Source organism: Ranitomeya variabilis (genome assembly GCF_051348905.1).
Source record: "Ranitomeya variabilis isolate aRanVar5 chromosome 1 unlocalized genomic scaffold, aRanVar5.hap1 SUPER_1_unloc_3, whole genome shotgun sequence".
Taxonomy (NCBI): Eukaryota; Metazoa; Chordata; class Amphibia; order Anura; family Dendrobatidae; genus Ranitomeya; species Ranitomeya variabilis.
Genome location: NW_027507933.1, coordinates 269,567 through 286,748, shown reverse-complemented (window position 1 = coordinate 286,748; position 17,182 = coordinate 269,567). Strand labels below are relative to the sequence as shown.

The 17,182-nt window shown below is 48.4% G+C and overlaps 1 protein-coding gene across 8 annotated transcripts in view; it reads left to right on the top strand.

Moving 5' to 3' along the window:
- Window positions 1-17,182, top strand: part of ZBTB7A (zinc finger and BTB domain containing 7A) — a 241,966-nt gene that overhangs the window by 73,678 nt on the left and 151,106 nt on the right. The window lies entirely within an intron of this gene.

Genomic DNA, 17,182 nt, shown 5'->3' with positions numbered 1-17,182 from the left:
ATTAATTGCGGAAAAAAGCCTAATAATAATAACTAGATGGGTATTTCCTGAAGGAACTACAGATAGTGCTTTGGAATGGTGCCCGGGCTGCCCCTGCAAGACTTTCACACTTGGGTGCCCCTCAGATGCTGGTTTGGTAGTTGTAGCCCCTCTGGTTGAGGATTTGGTGGGCGGGGCCACTCTGGGTCCGATTTGGTGGGTGGAGCCACTCTGGGTCCGATTTGGTGGGCCGGGTCACTCTGGGTCCGATTTGGTGGGCCGGGCCACTCTGGGTCCGATTTGGTGGGCCGGGCCACTCTGGGTCCGATTTGGTGGCCCGGGTCACTCTGGGTCCGATTTGGTGGGCCGGGTCACTCTGGGTCCGATTTGGTGGGCCGGGTCACTCTGGGTCCGATTTGTTGGGCCGGGTCACTCTGGGTCCGATTTGGTGGGCCGGGTCACTCTGGGTCTGATTTGGTGGGTCGGGTCACTCTGGGTCCGATTTGGTGGGCCGGGTCACTCTGGGTCCGATTTGGTGGGCCGGGTCACTCTGGGTCCGATTTGGTGGGCGGAGCACCTCAGGGTCCGATTTGGTGGGCGGGGTCACTCTGGGTCTGATTTGGTGGGCCGGGCACCTCTGGGTCCGATTTGGTGGGCGGGGTCACTCGGGGTCCGAATTGGTGAGCGGGGCAATAATTATAATATGACTACAGATAGTGCTTTGGAATTGTGCTGTGCTATCACTTTAAGAGCTGATATTATCTGACAAAACTTGTGTGCTGGGCTCATGTAGAGTTCATAGGCATTGGCATATGTTGTGAATTTGGTTTCTGGGCTCCCCCGGTGGTCACTGGTGGTACTGAACTTGTGTGCCTCATCGCCTCTGTTCACCTGTTTCCATCAGGATGTGGGAGTTGTCTATTTAGCCTTGCTCCTCAGTCATTTCTATGCCGGCCAACAATGTTACCAGAAGCCTTTCTGTTGCATGTTCCTGCTCCTAGACTACTATCAGCTAAGTTGGACTTGTAGTCCTAAGTTTGTTTTGCATTTTTGTTCCAGTTCTCTGTGATTGTTAATTTCTGAGGCTGGAAGCTCTTGTGAACTGAAATTGCCACTCTGGTGTCATGAGTTGATATTAGAGTCTTAAAGTAATTTCAGGATGGTGTTTTGAAAGGGTTTTCAGCTGACTGTGAAGTTCCCTTTTCTGTCTTCCTACTATCTAGTAAGCGGACCTCAATTTGCTAAACCTATCTTCATACTTCGTATGTCAATTTCCTCTGAAATCACCGACAATATATGTGGGGGCTACTGTCTGCCTTTTGGGGAAAATTTCTCTAGAGGTAAGCCAGGTCTGTATTTTCCTCTGCTAGGGTCAGTCAGTTCTCCGGCTGGCGCTGGGCGTCTAGGGATAAAACGTAGGCACGCTACCCGGCCACTGTTATTTGTGCGGTAGGTTTAGCTCACAGTCAGCTCGAGTTCCCATCTTCCAAGAGCTAGTCCTTTTTGTATGCTTAACTACGTTCTCTTGCCATTGAGAACCATGACAGGCATAGTAACTGGGTCTGACTGCGCTGTATACTGCACGGCTCTTCGCTGTATACTGCACGGCTCTGCGCTGTATACTGCGCGGCTCTGCGCTGTATACTGCGGGGCTCTGCGCTGTATACTGCGGGGTTCTGCGCTGTATACTGCGGGGCTCTGCGCTGTATACTGCGGGGCTCTGCGCTGTATACTGCGGGGCTCTGCGCTGTATACTGCGGGGCTCTGCGCTGTATACTATGTGGCTGTGCAATATACTACGTGGACATGCATATTCTAGAATACCCGATGAGTTAGAATCGGGCCACCATCTAGTAATAATAAGACTACAGATAGTGCTTTGGAATTGTGCTGTGCTGTCACTTTAAGAGCTGATATTATCTGACAAAACTGTGACCTGGTGGAGTTGATAGGCGTTGGCATAGTAACTGTGTCTCACTGCGCATATCAATGAGCTAATCAGCCTGGTGGCATTTGGCAGTTATTTTTAGAAATTGCCTCAGAAACCAGCCCATTATAAACGTATAGGAAAATTTCCCTATTGAAATGCATTGAAACAATGCTTTCCAATGAGGGGGAAACAATTTTCAAATGCAAATTGCACCAAAACTACAAATCCGATCGACATGAAAAAAACTTAGCACACCTCTCGTGGACGCTGGCTTCGAAATGACACCTCACTGGAGTCTGTGCGTTTTACGGTTTGGGCCGCATTAATTGCGGAAAAAAGCCTAATAATAAGAAGAATAAGAAGAACTAGATGGGTATTTCCTGAAGGAACTACAGATAGTGCTTTGGAATGGTGCCCGGGTTGCCCCAGCAAGACTTTCACACTTGGGTGCCCCTCAGGCGCTGTTTTGGTAGTTGTAGCCACTCTGGGTCCGATTTGGCGGGCGGCGCCACTCTGGGTCCGATTTGGCAGGCGGCACACTCCGGGTCCGATTTGGCGGGCGGCGCCACTCCGGGTCCGATTTGGTGAGCGGCGCCACTACGGGTCCGATTTGGCAGGCGGCGCCACTCCGGGTCCGATTTGGCGGACGGCGCAACTCTGGCGGGCGGCGCCACTCCGGGTCCGATTTGGCGGGCGGCGCCACTCCGGGTCCGATTTGGTGGGCGGCGCCACTCCGGGTCCGATTTGGCGGGCGGCGCCACTCCGGGTCCGATTTGGCGGACGGCGCCACTCCGGGTCCGATTTGGCGGGCGGCGCCACTCCGGGTCCGATTTGGCGGGCGGCGCCACTCCGGGTCCGATTTGGCGGGCGGCGCCACTCCGGGTCCGATTTGGCGGGCGGCGCCACTCCGGGTCCGATTTGGCGGGCGGCGCCACTCCGGGTCCGATTTGGCGGGCGGCGCCACTCCGGGTCCGATTTGGCGGGCGGCGCCACTCCGGGTCCGATTTGGCGGGCGGCGCCACTCCGGGTCCGATTTGGCGGGCGGCGCCACACCGGGTTCGATTTGGCGGGCGGCGCCACTCTGGGTCCGATTTGGCGGGCGGCACCACTCTGGGTCCGATTTGGCGGGCGGCGCCACTCTGGGTCCGATTTGGCGGGCGGCGCCACTCTGGGTCCGATTTGGCGGGCGGCGCCACTCTGGGTCCGATTTGGCGGGCGGCACCACTCTGGGTCCGATTTGGCGGGCGGCGCCACTCTGGGTCCGATTTGGCGGGCTGCGCCACTCTGGGTCCGATTTGGCAGGCGGCGCCACTCTGGGTCCGATTTGGTGAGCTGGGCAATAATTATAATAAGACTACAGATAGTGCTTTGAAATTGTGCTGTGCTGTCACTTTAAGAGCTGATATTATCTGGCAAAACTGCTGGTGTGGTCATGTACAGTTCGCAGGCATTGGCATAGTAACTGGGCCTGACTGCACATATCAATGAGCTAATCAGCCAGGTGGCAGGTACATTTCAAATTGCCTCAGAAACCCGGCCATTATAACCTATGGGAAAATTTCCCTATTGAAATGCATTACAATGAGGGGAAAAAACATTTTCAAACGCAAATTGCGCCAAAACTACAAATCCGATCGACACGAAAAATACTTAGCACACCTCTTGGGGACGCTGGCTTCGAAATGACACCTCACTGGAGTCTGTGAGTGAAGCGGTTCGGGCCGCATTACGTGCGGACTGAATAATTATAATAACTAGATTGGTATTTCCTGAAGGAACTACAGATAGTGCTTTGGAATGGTGCCCGGGCTACCCCTGCAAGACTTTCACACTTGGGTGCCCCTCAGGTGCTGGTTTGGTAGTTGTAGCCCCTCAGAGTTGAGGCCACTCTGGGTCCGATTTGGTAGGCGGTGTCACTCTGGGTCCGATTTGGTGGGCTGGGTCACTCGGGGTCGGATTTGGTGGGCAGAGCCACTCTGGGTCGGATTTGGTGGGCGGGGCACCTCAGGGACCGATTTGGCGGGCGGGGCCACTCTGGGTCCGATTTGGCGGGCGGGGCCACTCTGGGTCCGATTTGGTGGCCCGGGTCACTCTGGGTCCGATTTGGTGGCCCGGGTCACTCTGGGTCCGATTTGGTGGCCCGGGTCACTCTGGGTCCGATTTGGTGGGCCGGGTCACTCTGACTGACAGCAGGATAAGGGAATGGCTAATAACAGAGAATAGACTGACAGCAGGATAAGGGAATGGCTGATAACAGAGAGAAAAGACTGACAGCAGGACAGGGGAATTGCTGATAACAGAGAGAAATAGACTGACAGCAGGATGGGGAATGGCTGATAACAGAGAGAATAGACTGACAGCAGGACAGTGGAATGGCTGATAACAGAGAATAGACTGACAGCAGGACGGGGAATGGCTGATAACAGAGAATAGACTGACAGCAGGACAGGGGAATGGCTTATAACAGAAAGAATAGACTGACAGCAGGACAGGGGAATGGCTGATAACAGAGAGAAATAGACTGACAGCAGTACGGGGAATGGCTGATAACAGAGAGAAATAGACTGACAGCAGGACGGGGAATGGCTGATAACAGAGAGAATAGACTGACAGCAGGACAGGGGAATGGCTGATAACAGAGAGAAATAGATGGGTATTTCCTGAAGGAACTACAGATAGTGCTTTGGAATGGTGCCCGGGTTGCCCCAGCAAGCCTTTCACACTTGGGTGCCCCTCAGGCGCTGGTTTGGTAGTTGTAGCCACTCTGGGTCCGATTTGGTGGGTGGGGCCCCTCAGGGGCCGATTTGGTGGGCGCTGTATACTGCGGGGCTCTGCGCTGTATACTGTGGGGCTCTGCGCTGTATACTGCGGGGCTGTGCGCTGTATACTGCGCGGCTCTGCGCTGTATACTGCGCGGCTCTGCGCTGTATACTGCGGGGCTCTGCGCTGTATGCTGCGGGGCTCTGCGCTGTATGCTGCGGGGCTCTGCGCTGTATGCTGCGGGGCTCTGCGCTGTATGCTGCGGGGCTCTGCGCTGTATGCTGCGGGGCACTGCGCTGTATACTGCGGGGCTCTGCGCTGTATGCTGCGGGGCTCTGCGCTGTATGCTGCGGGGCTCTGCGCTGTATGCTGCGGGGCTCTGCGCTGTATGCTGCGGGGCTCTGCGCTGTATGCTGCGGGGCTCTGCGCTGTATGCTGCGGGGCTCTGCGCTGTATGCTGCGGGGCTCTGCGCTGTATGCTGCGGGGCTCTGCGCTGTATGCTGCGGGGCTCTGCGCTGTATGCTGCGGGGCTCTGCGCTGTATGCTGCGGGGCTCTGCGCTGTATGCTGCGGGGCTCTGCGCTGTATGCTGCGGGGCTCTGCGCTGTATGCTGCGCGGCTCTGCGCTGTATGCTGCGGGGCTCTGCGCTGTATGCTGCGCGGCTCTGCGCTGTATGCTGCGCGGCTCTGCGCTGTATGCTGCGGGGCTCTGCGCTGTATGCTGCGGGGCTCTGCGCTGTATGCTGCGCGGCTCTGCGCTGTATGCTGCGCGGCTCTGCGCTGTATACTGCGGGGCTCCGCGCTGTATGCTGCGCGGCTCTGCGCTGTATAATGCGCGGCTCTGCGCTGTGTACTGTAATAATAATAAGACTGCAGATAGTGCTTTGAAATTGTGCTGTGTTGTCACTTTAAGAGCTGATATTATCTGGCAAAACTGTGCTGGTGTGGTCATGTACAGTTCGCAGGCGTTGGCATAGTAACTGGGCCTGACTGCGCATATCAATGAGCTAATCAGCCAGGTGGCAAGTGGCAGGTACATTTCAAATTGCCTCAGCAACCCGGCCATTATAACCTATGGGAAAATTTCCCTATTGAAATGCATTACAATGAGGGGAAAAACATTTTCAAACGCAAATTGCGCCAAAACTACAAATCCGATCGACACGAAAAATACTTAGCACACCTCTTGGGGACGCTGGCTTCGAAATGACACCTCACTGGAGTCTGTGAGTGAAGCGGTTCGGGCCGCATTACGTGCGGACTGAGTAATAATAAGAACTAGATGGGTATTTCCTGAAGGAACTACAGATAGTGCTTTGGAATGGTGCCCGGGCTGCCCCTGCAAGACTTTCACACTTGGGTGCCCCTCAGGCGCTGGTTTGGTAGTTGTAGCCCCTCAGGGTTGAGGCTACTCTGGGTCCGATTTGGTGGGCCGGGTCACTCTGGGTCCGATTTGGTGGGCCGGGTCACTCTGGGTCCGATTTGGTGGGCCGGGTCACTCTGGGTCCGATTTGGTGGCCGGGTCACTCTGGGTCCGATTTGGTGGGCCGGGTCACTCTGGGTCCGATTTGGTGGGCCGGGTCACTCTGGGTCCGATTTGGTGGGCCGGGTCACTCTGGGTCCGATTTGGCGGGCGGCGCCACTCTGGGTCCGATTTGGTGAGCGGCGCCACTCTGGGTCCGATTTGGCGGGCGGTGCCACTCTGGGTCCGATTTGGCGGGCGGTGCCACTCTGGGTCCGATTTGGCGGGCGGCGCCACTCGGGGTCCGAATTGGTGAGCGGGGCAATAATTATAATATGACTACAGATAGTGCTTTGGAATTGTGCTGTGCTGTCACTTTAAGAGCTGATATTATCTGACAAAACTGTGACCTGGTGGAGTTGATAGGCGTTGGCATAGTAACTGTGTCTGACTGCACATATCAATGAGCTAATCAGCCAGGTGGCATTTGGCAGTTAAGTTATTTTTAGAAATTGCCTCAGAAACCAGCCTATTTTAAACGTATAGGAAAATTTCCCTATTGAAATGCATTGAAACAATGCTTTCCAATGAGGGGTGTCATGGTTCCCAATGGCAAGGGAACGTAAGAAACATATAAGTAACGAACGAGCTCTCGGGTGATGGAAACTCGAGTTGACCGTGAGCTAAATGTACCACACAACTAACAGTAGCCAGGGAGCATACCTACGGCTTCCTATATGCCACGCGCCAGCCGGAGGACTAACTACGCCTGGTAGAGGAAGAAACAGACCTGGCTTACCTCTAGGGAAATACCCCAAAAGATGATAGCACCCCCCCACATGTAATAACGGTGAATTAAGAGGAAAAGACATACACAGTATGAAAGTAGATTTAGCAAAGAGAGGTCCACTTACTAGATAGCAGAAGGATACAAAAGAGGACTTCACGGTCAACTAAAAACCCTTTCAAAAACCATCCTGAAATTACTTTAAGACTCCTGTGTCAACTCATGACACAGGAGTGGCAATTTCAGCGCACAAGAGCTTCCAGCTACAGAGAATTACAAAAACTGCAAACTGGTACAAAACAAAAGGACAAAGTCCACTTAGCTGATCAGCAGACTAATAGCAGGAACATGCAACCGAAGGCTCTGGTTACAATGATGACCGGCAAGGAAATGACTGGAGAGCAAGGCTAAATAGGAAACTCCCAAACACTGATGGAAGCAGGTGAACAGAAGCAGCAAAGTGCAAACAAGTCACCAGTACCACCAGCAACCACCAGGGGAGCCCAAAAAGCGGATACACAACAGAGGGGGAAACAATTTTCAAATGCAAATTGCACCAAAACTACAAATCCGATCGACATGAAAATAACTTAGCACACCTCTCGTGGACGTTGGCTTCGAAATGACACCTCACTGGAGTCTGTGCGTTCAGCGGTTCGGGCCGCATTACGTGCGAAAAAAAGCCTAATAATAATAATAATAAGAAGTTTACCACGATGGAATAACAGTATAGTGCTTTGTTCCAAAGCACTATAATAATAATAAGTTGTTTACCACGGTGGAATAACAGTATAGTGCTTTGTTCCAAAGCACTATAATAATAAGAAGTTTACCACGATGGAATAACAGTATAGTGCTTTGTTCCAAAGCACTATAACTAGATGGGTATTTCCTGAAGGAACTACAGATAGTGCTTTGGAATGGTGCCCGGGCTGCCCCTGCAAGACTTTCACACTTGGGTGCCCCTCAGGCGGTCGGATTTGGTAGGCGGAGTCACTCTGGGTCTGATTTGGTGGGTTGGGTCAATCTGGGTCCGATTTGGTGGGCCGGGTCACTCTGGGTCCGATTTGGTGGCCCGGGTCACTCTGGGTCCGATTTGGTGGCCCGGGTCACTCTGGGTCCGATTTGGTGGCCCGGGTCACTCTGGGTCCGATTTGGTGGCCCGACCCACTCTGGGTCCGATTTGGTGGCCCGGGTCACTCTGGGTCCGATTTGGTGGGCCGGGTCACTCTGGGTCCGATTTGGTGGGCTGGGTCACTCTGGGTCCGATTTGGAGGGCCGGGTCACTCTGGGTCCGATTTGGTGGGCCGGGTCACTCTGGGTCCGATTTGGTGGCCCGGGTCACTCTGGGTCCGATTTGGTGGCCCGGGTCACTCTGGATCCGATTTGGTGGCCCGGGTCACTCTGGATCCGATTTGGTGGCCCGGGTCACTCTGGGTCCGATTTCGTGGCCCGGGTCACTCTGGGTCCGACTTGGTGGCCCGGGTCACTCTGGGTCCGATTTGGTGGCCCGGGTCACTCTGGGTCCGATTTGGTGGGCCGACACTCTGGATCCGATTTGGTGGGCCGGGTCACTCTGGGTCCGATTTGGTGGGCCGGGTCACTCTGGGTCTGATTTGGCGGGCCGGGTCACTCTGGGTCCGATTTGGCGGGCGGCGCCACTCTGGGTCCGATGTGGCGGGCGGCGCCACTCTGGGTCCGATTTGGCGGGCGGGGCAATAATTATAATATGACTACAGATAGTGCTTTGGAATTTTGCTGTGCTGTCACTTTAAGAGCTGATATTATGTGACAAAATCTGTGTGCTGGGCTCATGTAGAGTTCATAGGCGTTGGCATAGTAACTGGGTCTGACTGCGCATATCAATGAGCTAATCAGCCAGGTGGCAGTTGGCAGTTATTTTTAGAAATTGCCTCAGAAACCAGCCCATTAAAAAACGTATAGGAAAATTTCCCTATTGAAATGCATTGAAACAATGCTTTCCAATGAGGGGAAAACAATTTTCAAATGCAAATTGCGCCAAAACTACAAATCCGATCGACATGAAAAAAACTTAGCACACCTCTCGTGGACGCTGGCTTCGAAATGACACCTCACTGGAGTCTGTGCGTTCAGCGGTTCGGGCCGCATTAACTGGGAAAAAAAGCCTAATAATAATAATAATAATAACTAGATGGGTATTTCCTGAAGGAACTACAGATAGTGCTTTGGAATGGTGCCCGGGCTGCCCCTGCAAGACTTTCACACTTGGGTGCCCCTCAGGCGCTGGTTTGGTAGTTGTAGCCCCTCAGGGTTGAGGCCACTCTGGGTCCGATTTGGTGGGCGGGGTCACTCTGGGTCCGATTTGGTGGGCGGGGTCACTCTGGGTCCGATTTGGTGGGCGGGGTCACTCTGGGTCCGATTTGGTGGGCGAGGTCACTCTGGGTCTGATTTGGTGGGCGGGGTCACTCTGGGTCCGATTTGGCGGGCGGGGTCACTCTGGGTCCGATTTGGCAGGCGGGGTCACTCTGGGTCCGATTTGGTGGGCGGGGTCACTCTGGGTCCGATTTGGCGGGCGGCGCCACTCTGGGTCCGATTTGTCGGGCGGCGCCACTTTGGGTCCGATTTGGCGTTCGGCGCCACTCTGGGTCCGATTTGGCGGGTGGCGCCACTCTGGGTCCGATTTGGCTGGCGGCGCCACTCTGGGTCCGATTTGGCGGGCGGCGCCACTCTGGGTCCGATTTGGCGGGCGGCACCACTTTGGGTCCGATTTGGCGGGCGGCGCCACTTTGGGTCCGATTTGGCGGGCGGCGCCACTCTGGGTCCGATTTGGCGGGCGGCGCCACCCTGGGTCTGATTTGGCGGGCGGCGTCACTCTGGGTCCGATTTGGCGGGCGGCGCCACTCTGGGTCCGATTTGGTGGCCCGGGTCACTCTGGGTCCGATTTGGTGGCCTGGGTCACTCTGGGTCCGATTTGGTGGCCCGGGTCACTCTGGGTCCGATTTGGTGGGCCGGGCCACTCTGGGTCCGATTTGGTGGGCCGGGTCACTCTGGGTCTGATTTGGCGGGCGGCGCCACTCCGGGTCCGATTTGGCGGGCGGCGCACCTCGGGATCCGATTTGGTGGGCGGGTCACTCTGGGTCTGATTTGGTGGCCCGGGTCACTCTGGGTCCGATTTGGTGGGCCGGGTCACTCTGGGTCCGATTTGGTGGGCCGGGTCACTCTGGGTCTGATTTGGCGGGCGGCGCCACTCCGGGTCCGATTTGGCGGGTGGCGCACCTCGGGATCCGATTTGGTGGGCGGGTCACTTTAAGAGTTGATATTATCTGGCAAAACTGTGTCTTGGTAGAGTTCGTAGGTGTTGGCATAGTAACTGAGTCTGACTGCGCATATCAATGAGCTAATCAGCCAGGTGGCAGTTGCCAGTTATTTTTAGAAATTGCCTCAGAAATCAGGCCCATTATAAACGTATGGGAAAATTTCCCTATTGAAATGCATTGAAACACTTTTTTCAAACGCAAATTGCGCCAAAACTACAAATCCGATCGACACGAAAAATACTTAGCACACCTCTTGGGGACGCTGGCTTCGAAATGATAACTCACTGGAGTCTGTGAGTGAAGCGGTTCGGGCCGCATTACGTGCGGACTGAATAATAATAATAAGTTATCCACGATGGAATAACAGTATAGTGCTTTGTTCCAAAGCACTATAATAAGAAGTTTACCACAATGGAATAACAGTATAGTGCTTTGTGCCAAAGCACTATAAGGGTATGTGTCCACGTTCAGGATTGCATCAGGATTTGGTCAGGATTTTTCATCAGTATTTGTAAGCCAAAACCAGGAGTGGGTGATAAATGCAGAAGTGGTGCATATGTTTCTGTTAGACTTTTCCTCTAATTGTTCCACTCCTGGTTTTGGCTTACAAAAACTGATGAAAAATCCTGACCAAATCCTGATGCAATCCTGAACATGGACACATACCCTAATAAGAATAAGAAGAAGTTTACCACGATCGGATTACAAGAAGAAGAAGTTATCCACGATCGGATTACAATATAGTGCTTTGTTCCAAAGCACTATAATAATAAGAAGTTTACCACGATCGGATTACTATATAGTGCTTTGTTCCAAAGCACTATAATAATAAGAAGAAGCTATCCACGTTCGGATTACAATATAGTGCTTTGTTCCAAAGCACTATAAGAAGTTATCCACGATCGGATTACAATATAGTGCTTTGGAACAAAGCACTATAATAATAATAAGAAGAAGAAGTTTACCACGATCGGATTACAGTATAGTGCTTTGTTCCAAAGCACTATAATAAGAAGTTTACCACGATCGGATTACAATATAGTGCTTTGTTCCAAAGCACTATAATGATACCTGGGTGAAGAAATGCGTTTTGTGGTTCTTGTGTAATCAGTGTTAGAAGTTTTCAGTTAATGATGTACCTGTACTCTGGGGCAGGACTGTAGGCAGAGTCTTAGCTTCCTGCTCTAAGCCAGAGAAACAAACAGCGAAGTTTGAATCCCTAGCAAGATGATGCTAATGAATATTCTAGAATATAGTTTCAAAAAAACAACACTAATATAGCATCCAGGTAGGACTGTCTAGGTAATTGTTCTATGCGAGAAAACATAAAAAGAGGCGTATAATGAACAATAGAAATACAATACTTTATTACAAATACTAAAAACACAACAGACAATACATTAAGAGTGCCTGTGGTGCATGATGATGAGCCAAAAAAAAAATAAGTGGCTCCACCAGATGGCAGGCAAGTAATAGTATTCATTGTCAAAAAGTCTCAATACCCATGTAATCCTATACAGTACAAAATAATGACTCCGTACAGTTAGAGTGCCTGTAAAAATATATATATATATATATATATATATATATATATATATATATATATATATATATATATATATATACATACATATACAGGTCCTTCTTAAAAAATTAGCATATAGTGTTAAATTTCATTATTTACCATAATGTAATGATTACAATTAAACTTTCATATATTATAGATTCATTATCCACCAACTGAAATTTGTCAGGTCTTTTATTGTTTTAATACTGATGATTTTGGCATACAACTCCTGATAACCCAAAAAACCTGTCTCAATAAATTAGCATATTTCACCCGTCCAATCAAATAAAAGTGTTTTTTAATAACAAACAAAAAAAACATCAAATAATAATGTTCAGTTATGCACTCAATACTTGGTCGGGAATCCTTTGGCAGAAATGACTGCTTCAATGCGGCGTGGCATGGAGGCAATCAGCCTGTGACACTGCTGAGATGTTATGGAGGCCCAGGATGCTTCAATAGCGGCCTTAAGCTCATCCAGAGTGTTGGGTCTTGCGTCTCTCAACTTTCTCTTCACAATATCCCACAGATTCTCTATTGGGTTCAGGTCAGGAGAGTTGGCAGGCCAATTGAGCACAGTAATACCATGGTCAGTAAACCATTTACCAGTGGTTTTGGCACTGTGAGCAGGTGCCAGGTCGTGCTGAAAAATGAAATCTTCATCTCCATAAAGCATTTCAGCCGATGGAAGCATGAAGTGCTCCAAAATCTCCTGATAGCTAGCTGCATTGACCCTGCCCTTGATGAAACACAGTGGACCAACACCAGCAGCTGACATGGCACCCCACACCATCACTGACTGTGGGTACTTGACACTGGACTTCAGGCATTTTGGCATTTCCTTCTCCCCAGTCTTTCTCCAGACTCTGGCACCTTGATTTCTGAATGACATGCAAAATTTGCTTTCATCAGAAAAAAGTACTTGGGACCACTTAGCAACAGTCCAGTGCTGCTTCTCTGTAGCCCAGGTCAGGCACTTCTGCCGCTGTTTATGGTTCAAAAGTGGCTTTACCTGGGGAATGCGGCACCTGTAGCCCATTTCCTGCACACGCCTGTGTACGGTGGCTCTGGATGTTTCCACACCAGACTCAGTCCACTGCTTCCTCAGGTTCCCCAAGGTCTGGAATCGGTCCTTCTCCACAATCTTCCTCAGGGTCCGGTCACCTCTTCTCATTGTACAGCGTTTTCTGCCACATTGTTTCCTTCCAACAGACTTACCATTGAGGTGCCTTGATACAGCACTCTGGGAACAGCCTATTTGTTGAGAAATTTCTTTCTGGGTCTTACCCTCTTGCTTGAGGGTGTCAATGATGGCCTTCTTGACATCTGTCAGGTCGCTAGTCTTACCCATGATGGGGGTTTTGAGTAATGAACCAGGCAGGGAGTTTTTAAAAGCCTCAGGTATCTTTTGCATGTGTTTAGAGTTAATTAGTTGATTCAGAAGATTAGGGTAATAGGTCATTTAGAGAACCTTTTCTTGATATGCTAATTTATTGAGACAGGTTTTTTGGGTTATCAGGAGTTGTATGCCAAAATCATCAGTATTAAAACAATAAAAGACCTGACAAATTTCAGTTCGTGGATAATGAATCTATAATATATGAAAGTTTAATTGTAATCATTACATTATGGTAAATAATGAAATTTAACACTATATGCTAATTTTTTGAGAAGGACCTGTATATATATGTATATATATATATATATATATATATATATATATATATATATATATATATATATATATATATATATATATATATATATATATATATATATATATATATATATATATATATATATAATATATTATAGTGCAACACTGAGACCTGGGTAGTGAACCCATCATATCCTACATTGATGTAGCAACTAAAGTAACATGTCTTACTAGAGACCATGCGATGGTGCCAGTTCTCTTACGTGCGTTTCAGCAGCATGCCTTTGTCAGGGAAAGTGGCATCATAGCCTCAACTTGCTCCTTAAAAACATAAGCTGGCCAATTACAATATGCCTAGCGTATGGTCACGTGACCGCAGGAAGTGGGAGAGTGGACTGCCGATACTTGTAGTTAAATGTCGGTAGCATGAACTTATACCTTCCTTAGTATGTATCCTAAAGGGCCGTGGATTGGCGCATGCAGCACCGACACATCCGGGTCAAGTGAAGCCAGTGAAAACGTCATGACAAGCTGTGAGGCGCCGGAGACCGAAGCTGCAGCCCACTGCCAGCGCTCCACCTGCCGCCGCTGTATGATGCTGTCGGTGAAGACACGCCCAGAGCACATGCGCACCGGCCGAATCATAGACTAAATGAACCTCTCTGGCAATACATCACGGAAGCATGTGTCAGCCACATAACAAATAGATACAGCTAGAAGCAGATTGTATTCAAATTAATAAAGAGTGTAATGGTTGTGCAAAAGTGGTGGTATGAAAATACATTAAATAAAGTGAAATTATATGTCAGTAAAAAACGACATAATGCAATGACTATGGATGTGTAGAAAAATAAATGAAAAGCTGCAAGAAAAGAATAAAAAAGTGGGAAGAAAATGGAAAAGGAGATTATACATAGTGATAAATGCTTGTGCGATCATAGCGCCAAGTAATAAAACCGTAGTGCTGGATAATGAGGAATATAAAAGTTACGCAGTGTGAAAGCATCCAAAGAAGGAAGAACCAACAAAGAATAATATTTGGCACTTGTGCGCTTTATTATAATCATTATAAAGTGTAAAAGTGACAATAGAAGCATACGTACAAATATAACTAGGTGCATATACACTGTGTTCCAAATTATTATGCAAATTGGATTTAAGTGTCATAAAGATTTAATTGTTTTGTTTTTCAAATAAACTCGTGGATGGTATTGTGTCTCAGGGCTCAATGGATCACTGAAATCAATCTTAAACACATGTGATAAATAGTTTTCCAGGTGATTCTAATTAAAGGAAAACTACTTAAAAATGATGTTCCACATTATTAAGCAGGCCACAGGTTTCAAGCCATATGGGAAATAAAAAGGATCTCTCTGCTGCTGAAAAGCGTTAAATAGTGCAATGCCTTGGACAAGGTATGAAAAAATTAGATATTTCATCAAAACTTAAGAGTGATCATCATACTGTGAAGAGATTTGTGACTGAAACAGAGCACAGACAGAATTCATGCAGATAAAGGCGTAATGAGGAAGGTTTCTGCCATACAAATTAATTGGATTAAGAGAGCAGCTGCTAAAATACCATTACAAAGCAGCAAACAGTTATTTGAAGCTGTTGGTGCCTCTGAAGTCCCTCGAACCTCAAGGTGTAGGATCCTCAAAGGCGTGCTGTGGTGCATAAACCTATTATTCGACCACCCCTAAACAGTGTTCACAAGCAGAAACGGTTGCAGTGGGCCCAGACATTATGAAGACTAATTTTCAAACGGTCTTGTTTACTGATGGTCAAGATGGATGGAGTAGTGGATGGCCACCATGTCCCAACAAGGCTGCGACGTCATCAAGGAGGTGGAGGAGTCATGTTTTGTGCCAGAATCATGGGGAAACAGCTGGTAGGGCCCTTTAAGGTTCCTGAAGGTGTGAAAATGACCTCTGCAAAGTATATAGAGTTTCTGACTGACCACTTTCTTCCAATGTATAAAAAGCAGAAATGTGCCTTCAGGAGCAAAATCATCTTCATGCATGACAATGCACCATCTCATGCTGCAAAGAATACTTCTGAGTCATTGGCTGCTATGGGCATAAAAGGAGATAAACTCATGGTGTGGCCATCATCTTCCCGGACCTCAACCCTATAGAGAACCTTTGGAATATCATCAATCAAAAGATCTATGAATGTGGGAGGCAGTTCACATCAAAGCAGCAGCTCTGGGAGGCTATTCTGACTTCATGCAAGAAATACAAGCAAAAACTCTCCAAAACTAACAAGCTCAATGGATACAAGAATTGTGAAGGATGATATCAAAGAAGGGGTCCTATGTTAAAACGTAACTTGGCCTGTTAGGATGTTTTGGAGTTAAATAGCTTTTTTGTTCAGTGAATGTGACCTCCTAATGCTGCCAATTCCACAAAAATTAGTAGATATTCTACTGTGCCTAATAATTTGGAACAGTGCATTTTGAGTTTTCATTCATTTTGGAGATTATACTGTTATCAATGGGAGGTTTCTTCAATAAAATTCGATGTATACTTTAACGGGTGATGACTTTTATTAGACTGACTGTTATTTGCACCGATCATTTAGGAAAATCAGAGAAAAATGTCATTTGCATAATAATTTGGAGCACAGTGTATTGTGAATACTAATATCTAAGGATGCACAGTTATATACATACAATATACACTCCAAATGAGCCATGGTTGAAAATAAAAGTATCCACCAATCATATACCCAATATAGAGGGCTCAAAAAGTCTTCATATATTATACAAACTAATATGGAGTGAAATTCTAATTTCACAAAGTGATTTGTCAATCCACCACGGCGTTATTCTTCAATCCATCTGAGAAAAGAAAGTCCATGTATAAAGTGGAGGATCCATATAAAAACAAGTCCATGTATAAGAAAGTCCATTTGTGGTATCACAGGATATTGCTGTGGACAAATAAGATCACATAGCAAGTATGCAACAAAAAAGTGGCAGTCCATACTAAAATTCCCATGTATCAGGGGCAGGGCATGGTTCCAACCATGCGTCTCGGACAGCAGCCTTGTAGGTGAAATTTCCAGAATGTATCAAGCAGACATGATTCCATTCAAATCAGGGTAAAAGTGATGTTCAATCAGTATAGCAAAAATTACCCTCAGGAGCTGTGAAGAAGAATCACAAATTGGTATCCAAAATTAAAGCCAATATACGATAAAAAAGACTAAACAATCACAGAAAGACTAAAAGCTAAAATGAAATAAAAGAAGATGCCAAAATTAACAAACATACCAATGTACGGGATCGGAGTTCAGATGAAAAGAGCAAAACTTAATGATTCATTTAATCCATCTGGTTGTAGGGTGCACAGGGTCCATATCCACCTGGCTTCCTTTTGTGCCAGCAGGCGGCTAAGATTTCCTCTGTGAAAGTTAGAATGATTTTGATCAATTCCTTTAATACGGTGACATGATGGGTCACAAGAATGGTACTGTTGAAAATGCCTTGGGATCGTCTTTAATTGCTCCATATCTTCCATATTCGCAGCTGCCAGGATGTCTTGCACATGTTCCCATGCCCTAACTTGTAATGCACTTATGATAAGTCCTACATAAATTAGGGAGCAGGGACATGTTGCATGATAAACAGCTGTCCTTGTGGAGCAATTCATAGAATGTGTAATGACATATTTCTTTCCATCAGACGATAGGAATTATTTTGCTTTCTCTATATTCGGGCAGGCAACACACATGCCA